This window comes from Macrotis lagotis, chromosome X (genome assembly GCF_037893015.1).
Source record: "Macrotis lagotis isolate mMagLag1 chromosome X, bilby.v1.9.chrom.fasta, whole genome shotgun sequence".
Lineage (NCBI taxonomy): Eukaryota > Metazoa > Chordata > Mammalia > Peramelemorphia > Peramelidae > Macrotis > Macrotis lagotis.
In genome coordinates this window covers 492,009,994-492,018,419 of record NC_133666.1, presented here as the reverse complement: position 1 = coordinate 492,018,419, position 8,426 = coordinate 492,009,994, and the positions used below count along the sequence as shown (strand labels likewise).

Genomic DNA, 8,426 nt, shown 5'->3' with positions numbered 1-8,426 from the left:
TCTTAGTCTGGATTTGAACTCAGGTACTCCTGACTCCAGGGCCGGTGCTTTATCCACTGTGCCACCTAGCCACCCCTAAAAGTTTCCATTTTTAACACAACAGCATTTAATGACCACAATAAAAAAAAAACCATTTTTCATGCCAGCAGAAATCCTACCCCCTTGCCACATCTATGAATGGCAGCAGACTGCTATTTCACTATATACAGACAACTTTAAGCTAGATGGACACTCATTGTATAGAGCTACTCTAACAGTGCATGGTTTGGACCATGGCACATAATGAAAGATGCAATTTTCCCTTTCTTAGGTGTCATAATTCCAAATATATATGAGATTTGTCTAATACATATAAACACACACAGACAATACATATGTGTGTATATCCTTAGACGTAGGTATACTTTTACGTGGTTATATGGAAATATGTACATACCCTCCCCTCCTTTCCAGATATAAAGAGAGAGTTTAAGTTTACCATCTGGTATTTCTAACCATTTCTAACCATAACCATAATTATCACACACAAAAGTTAGTAATTGTTTTAAATGCTTTGTTACAGCAACAGCACAGTGCACAGAGAGAGAGAGGGAAACACTAAATATCCTTTTCATTTTTAAAATGTTTGGAAATATGTACAACTTTGATACAGTTTCAAGGTGCTCTGGAGAACTATGTTCATATTACATAAACCAGGTAAAATGTCTAGAGCACCCATAATCCAATTTTAAAAAGTTAAATCTACAAATGCAGTAGACACTTTATCAATAAGAGTAGTTTAATGTTTCCCCAACTCTATGATATTTAAGACAAATACACAGTTTTATTCACCATCATCTTCATCTTCTTCTGATTCTTCCTCTCTTCTTCTTCCTCCTCCTCTACCATTTTCCAAGAAGCTTTAGCTGTTCACTTTGCACTATCAAACTTTCCTTTGGATTTATAATCTGCGACATCCTTTTCAGATTTTTCCTTCAGTTTTGCTGCCTTACTGTTGTATGGCTGCTTTTCACTATCACTCAGATTATTCTACATCTCACCAAGTTTTTTTGCTACATCCCCAATGGATATTCCAGGGTTTGTAGATTTTATTTGGGGATGAAATTCTGAACAGAATAGGAAGAAGCCAGATGGGGCTCTTTTAGGAGCATTAGGATCCTTTTTTTTTCCCTTCTTTAGCTGGGCCTTAATCCTTCATTTCCCTGTCATACCGCAACTTATCAGCTTTAGCCATTTCATCAAACTTGGATTTTTCTTTTCCGGACATGCTCTTCCATCTCTCTGAACACTTCTTTGAAAATTCTTCAAAATTGACAGGAACTTCTGGATTCCTTTTTTTTATGTTCCTCACAGCATATTTGTACAAAGAAGGCATAAGCAGACATTTTGCCTTTTTGTTTCTTTGGGTCACCTTTAGCCATCTTTAGTGTAACTGTATTGTTAGCTAGTCTGTATAAGGCAGGGCTCAAAAAGGCAGGGCTCTCTCCAATGATCTTTCAAAAACTCCTACTATACAGGGAAAAAGCAACCTTCTATTCATGATCTTACATCAGCTTTCTCTCTTCTTAAGCTGACAATAATTCCAAAGTCTAAATTCTTTTTGGCCAGGACAAGTCTTACCAGAAAACTGTCCTCTGTGTATATATATATGTTTGTGTGTGTGTGTGTGTGTGTGTGTGTGTGTGTGTATTTGTACAGTGGAGAGAAGTAAAAATATCAATCTCAAATAAGTTGATCAGTGTTAATTAATTGCCATGAGAAGGAAAGCAAACCCCTCCTCCAAAATTAATAAGTCGATTAACAAATATTTGACTTATTTGCTAAGTCAAAAGAAATAGCAGTCTAAAACAATAACCAGCTTGTACTATAAATGCATTTATAAAATACCATAAAGTTGATAGATTCTAAACAGGAGTGCTTCATCTAAACGTAAAGGAGCAGTATTATGTTTTTATATAAAGATAGTAAAATAATTTTAAGGAAACTTGGTGTCATAAGTAATATTATTTTAAGATCATTTAAGGAATAAAAGTGTAGAACTGTAATAGATTGAAGAACTATGGAAATTTTTTAATATTTGTTTTATAATAATTGTTTTATAACAAACTTTTTTCTTAGTATCAATGGATGTAAAATCACTATACATAAGACCTAGATATGCTTATAAGGAAATGTAAGTGTAAAATAAAGAAATGTAAGTGGCACTACAAAGAGAGAGAGAGAAATAGAACCTTGACTAAACAAATCAACATAAATGAGATTCATTGTGAAAGACACACATTATGATGATGATGCTAAGAGATCCATTCAATGGTTTTCAGAAGCAGGAGAAAATATCAAATATGTGGAAAAGTTAAGGTTTCATTAATAAGGAAAAGTTAACTAGGAAAACATCAAGAATTACTGACCTAGATTTTTTATCAATACATTTTTATGATATTCATTTCATATGCATCAAAGGCATAGTCAATGAGTATTCAGAAGAGACTAATACACTTTCAGAAATGATATTCCTCATTAGATCACATCATTATCATTACACAGTGGACGGAAACATGTATACAATGAAATAGTCAACTATCACTGTTTTTCAGTATTTAAAAATAAAAACAAAACTAAGTTTTTGATTGGGAAGCCAAATTGCCACCATAAAAGTATTCTTTTAATAAGCTGACTCCCAACTATAGAATGAATGATTTAATTTCATGGAAGATATAACAAAAGAAGTAAACATTAAATAACCCTCAGATCATAAATATCAGGCAAGACCTAAAATAGATATGAAGAATCATTAATAAAAAAGTGCCTACTATTCCCTATGGATAGTAAGAACCTCCAGATGCACCCCTTTTCATATTCCATGGTATAAGATGCATCAATTATGCAACATTGAAGGACCTACTGAGAGATTTAATTATTCAAAATAATTTGGCTTGATCATAGCATTTCAAGAAAAAACAAACAAAAAAACCCCACTAAAGTTAATTAGATGAATATTGGCTATTACCTGGATTACGATCTACATCTAAAAAGAAAACTGAAGAATAAGACAGAAGAGATGGAGTGGGAAAAAAGAGGAGAAGAATAAGGATGAGGAGTACAAGGAGGAAGAGGAGAAGGAAGAAGATGTTGTTAAGGTGAAGAATGAGAAAATAATTAGGAGGAGGAGGAGACAGATAGACAGTAAATGGCTCACACATGGTTGGATATGAAAAGGAAAGCAAGTGATTTACCTTCAGAATTTGGAAATTTCCTTTAATGACCACATATTCATTCAAAACAGGTCTCATTTCTAACTAGTGGTATTAAATAACTGACTTGGTAGGAAAAGTCTCCAAGGAATTGAAAAATAGTTTCATAATAGAAATATTCAAGATGGGAATGAGCAGTTTGCAACTCAAAACTGTTAATACATTTCAAAGAAAAATAGAAATAAAGGATATCTTTATGGAAAGGTATTTAAGCAAGCAATGTGTTGGTCATGTGGTGAAGTTTCTTAATAACATTTAAACAGACCAAGTCCCCACTGCTGTTCTCATAACAGAAAAGCATCAGGTAGGACTCTGAAAAATACCTGTATTCTCTAGGGTAAAGTTACAAAAGTTGCACCCACAAAAATTGACTGACAAACTACATTGGTGAAAGAATATTCAAATTTATGAAACTATGAATCATTTTGCAATGTTTATTTGAGAATTGATGACCTCATCAACTGGTCGAATGTAAAGTAGAAATTTTTTATTCCTAACATTTTGGAAAAATCTCCTATTAAATTACAAAAAGAGTTTTCATCTACATTAGTGGAAGAAGTAATCACATAAATGATATAATAAATGAATGATGTATTATAATATTAAAAATATACTCTTAGATTCTCCCCTCCAAAAATGGAAAATATGATTTCAAAGATATAGGAATGGAATTTATCATAGAAATCTTCTAATCCAACTCACACATTTTATGAATGAGGAAACTAAAGCCCAGAAAGTTTATATCTTTTCCAAGATTACATTGCAAATTTTCAACAGAATTAAAATGCCTAGATTTCCAGTTCCCCGATTCCCTGGTGCTTTCTATTATGCTGCACTTTTATTGTATCACTTCGCTACTGCATCAAGTTGTTATAATATAGAAGAATCTCAGTGTTGCCTTTGTTTTTATACTAAAATCCTCTTCAGTAAGGGAAGTGAGCACAGCTGTGAATTCCTCCTTACTTCACACTAGCCAAATGGAAAAGTTGTCATAAAATTTTGTTGACTACACAAAATTCCTCCAGTCTAATTCCTTATCTGACCATAATCTGAGATTGTTTCTTGTGTTGCTGTGAACCAAGGATAATCACCATGTGACCAAACTTCTAGTGATGAGATTCTCTGCATAGCTGATTTTCATATTAGAAAACAGATATGAAAACAGAAGAAAACAGATATGGTCAAGGGATTACTGAAAGAAAGTCTATGTATTTATTTGGTTGTTCTTCAGTTGCTACAGTCATGTCCAATGTTGTGACTACATTAGTTTTCTTGGCAAAGATACTGGTATGGTTTGCCATTTCCTTCTCCAGCTCATTTTACAGATAGGGAAACAGAGGCAAACAAAAGTAATTAACTTTCCCAGTGTCACATAGCTAATAATCTGGGGCCAGATTTGATCTCAGGAAGATGAATGTTCTGGATTCCAAGTCTGGAGCTCTATTCTTCCAATATTGATATTGCATTCATATCTAAGCATTATCAAAAGACTCTAAAAGCAGAATTAGCATATTAAATTGAATTTGCTGAGGATTCATGATAGCATGATGAGGTTAAGATGCTAACTTGCATGAGACGGTCAGAAGAAGGGAAGTTTATGAATTTGTGCCAGAGGATGAAATTTAGAAACCCAAATAGTCATGGAAACATTGCAATGAAAATGTTCTTTTTGAATGATTAATGGAATGACAGCCCCTGATTGATTTAGTTTTGTTATGATTTGTTATGTTTTTCTCTTTTGAAAAAAATACATATACATACATATATATATATATATATATGAAATGACTACATTATCTGTTGCTTTAATTTATTTTTTCTTAATTTTTAGAGATGTTTAAATGAAATGTTTGACTCACACAATTTACTGTGACAGTGAAGTGGTATAGTGTATAGTGTTGGAAATGCTGAAATCTTTTGACTGAATCTTGCTTCAAACAATGACTGTGTGACCCTGAACAAGTCATTTAAGTTCTCTGAGTCTCAGTTTTCTCATCTGTAAAATGAGAAGAATATTAGTACCTCCTTCACAGGATTGTTATAAGGATCAAATGAGTAAAATATCCAAAATGCTACAAACTTTACAGCACCATAAAAATATAAGGTAGTTAACTATTACTACTACTACTACTACTACTACTACTACTACTACTACTACTACTACTATTACTATTAATTTTCAAATTCTAGTCACATTTACCATAAGAAAGAACTGCCACCAAAGACTACCACTCTTTGTTTAGGAGTACTTTTTCCAGAATTGTCTGACCTATAAGAAGTACAATTTCATTCTGGTGCTAAGCATGTCACCATTTGATTACTTCTGTCATCGTATCAGTCATTCTGTAGGATGACATTTCAGAGAAAAAGGAAGAAAAACTTATCCTTTCAAAGAAAACTACCATAAATACCTCCATAAACTCACAACGCAATGTCATGGGTATCAGGGCTAACTAATTGCAGAAAGGATAGTGCATCATTGTGGGAGGGTGGGAGATGCATTACTTGAAGAAAATATTTGTTTAAAAATATTGCAGAAATGAACAAAACTTTGTACCCAATGGCATTCAATAACTATTTGTTAATTGACTGACTTCAATTAATGTGAAACACCCTCCCCACCCTACCCCCACTATGCCAGTATTCTAAATAGCCTTTTCAATGAGTATGTTTGAGATTAATTCAAAATCTAAAGTAACAAGCAGGATCCTTACTCTATTCATGATAATACTAAGAGTTAGCATTTATATAACAATCTAAAACTTTCCAAGTTCTTTCAACACACAATTTTATTTGATTTCTACAATAATCATATAAGTTGGTGCTTTTATTACCTTCATTTTCTAGATAAGAAAACTGATACTGAAAGAGAATGAACAACTTTTGCAAAACCAGTAAATATCTGACACTAGATTCAAATTCAGATCTTCCCAAGTCTTTCATCAGTATTTCATGTAATATTCTATTAATTTTCTCACATCAAAAATTATTTATAGTATTTATAATAGTCTAACATGATGAGTTATATAAGGGATACAATTTATGACCCATAAAAAAGATATAATTGTTATCTTTGGAGACTTTTGATTCCCTTAACATAATAGCTATTATACATGCCCACATATGTGCATGTGTTTATGTGGATAGGCATATATGCCCATACACACATAGAGACACACACAACACACACACACACACACACACAAAACCACCTATATGCCACACCTATACAACAGTCTTTAGTCTTGTGGAACTTGATTGCTATGTATAATCCAAAATTCAGTCTAAGTAATCAACACAGATTTTTTTTGTTGTTTTGTAAACTGACCATTTGTAAAATGTGGCTTGCATTCTGATATATAATATAGGAGACAAAAAATGAAATATCAATCATAGTCTTCAAGGAATTTAATAATCCTTATTAGAAAACAAGAGAGACACATAGAGAAAGTTTTAAGGTGAAATTGTATATTACAATTGAGTTGAATGTAAGCGTTTTATAAGTCTTTAGTCGTAGTGCAGTTACATGACACAGTGGATAGTGCACTGACCCTGGAATCAGGAAAAGCCTGAGTTCAAATTGGGTCTAAGACACTTGACATTTACTAACTGAGCAAGTCACTTAACCCTGATGGCCTTTCAGTCATCCTGATCCACATCTGACCATTGTACCCAGGTAACTCTGGAGAAGAAAATGAGCCTGGTGAACTTCACACTCTCATCCAATTTACATGCATGTCATGGCATCACCCCCCTGATATCATGGTCTTTTTAGAGAAAGTCTAAGTAACAACAACAGTTTGAAGGCTCAGTAGGGGTTTAGAAAAGAGATGTTTTCATGGAGCAGAGTAGTTGGAAAAGATTATGAGAAAGAAGTGACTCTTGATTTATAGTCATGGGTTTCCAACCCTTTAACTGTTCTGGACTGCATTTCTCAACAAAAACTTGTAAAAGGCTACAGATAGAATTCATTTGTTTTAGGACCATAATGCCATCAATATAAGCAATGAATATAATAATAAAATGTAATAGTGCTAAATGAATAAAATCTGAGGGACTCATAATAGCCTATGCATCATGAATTAGACACATCTGATCTAGATCTTAAAATATTTTCAGTTTTAAAGTTTATAAATGCATATTTGGGAAAGTTACCACTAAAACTGCTCAGAGCTGAATTATTTAAAAGTCAGAATATATGAAATAAATGTCTATGTTAAAATTCTAATATCATAATACTCAATGTTTATAAAAAAACAGGAAAAACACAAGCATTCAAATTTTGAAATTATGACTAATGCCTTCTATTCTAAAGCATAAAAACTGTGGGACATTAATGTGATATAGTTCTTTGAAATTTATCACTTACACTACATGATAGCTAAAAGATAAAATTATATGAGAACTTTTTTCTAATTCTAGCACTTAAATGATCATCCAGGTATTTTATTACACAAAAGAACATCACTGGGGAAAAAAGATTCTTAATGACTACCTCATCATCACTGTACCCTTTAAAAATACTAAAAGCCAAACATCCTTTTTTAAACCATCATGTCTTTATCTTTTGTATTTTATAATAATAAAATCTTCTGCCACAGATGACTTTTTATACTCTGAATTAAATTACATGCATATACATACTAATGTTTGACTTAGAGGAAAAACACATGAAAATAGATATTCTCCCCTTCATTGTATTCTCTTGCCAATAAATTGTGACTATACCATGGATCCATTGAGCAAACAATTATTAACTGTGAAAACTGCTATTGACTTTCTTGGTGCTTTAGGTAATCATAGTCATAGTTGGTTTTATAATCATAAATAAAGATAAAGTCACTGGGGACCAAGAATTAGAGAATTCCACAATTTTAAATCCCAGTTTAAATAATTCATAGTGAATCAGCAAAGGAGGATAAGAATTTATTAATAATAGATGAATATATTACAACAAAAACTTGAAAACACTGAGAAACAGCAATTGATTATTTGGTTATCCTGAGGAATTACATATATCATATATATACATACATATAGATGTACACATATATTTGACCAAAAAATATAATTTGTAATAATGCATTTGAAATGTGTGCTTCTATAATTCTGTGATTTCATGAGGTCATTTAATATCTACTGTTTTTTTAATTGCTGAGTAACAATGAAATTTCA

General features: G+C 32.2%; 1 pseudogene; it reads right to left on the bottom strand.

Moving 5' to 3' along the window:
- Positions 1-612: 612 nt before the first annotated feature.
- On the bottom strand, positions 613-1,459 carry LOC141499762 (high mobility group protein B3 pseudogene; annotated as a pseudogene).
- Between the last annotated feature and the right edge of the window lie 6,967 nt (positions 1,460-8,426).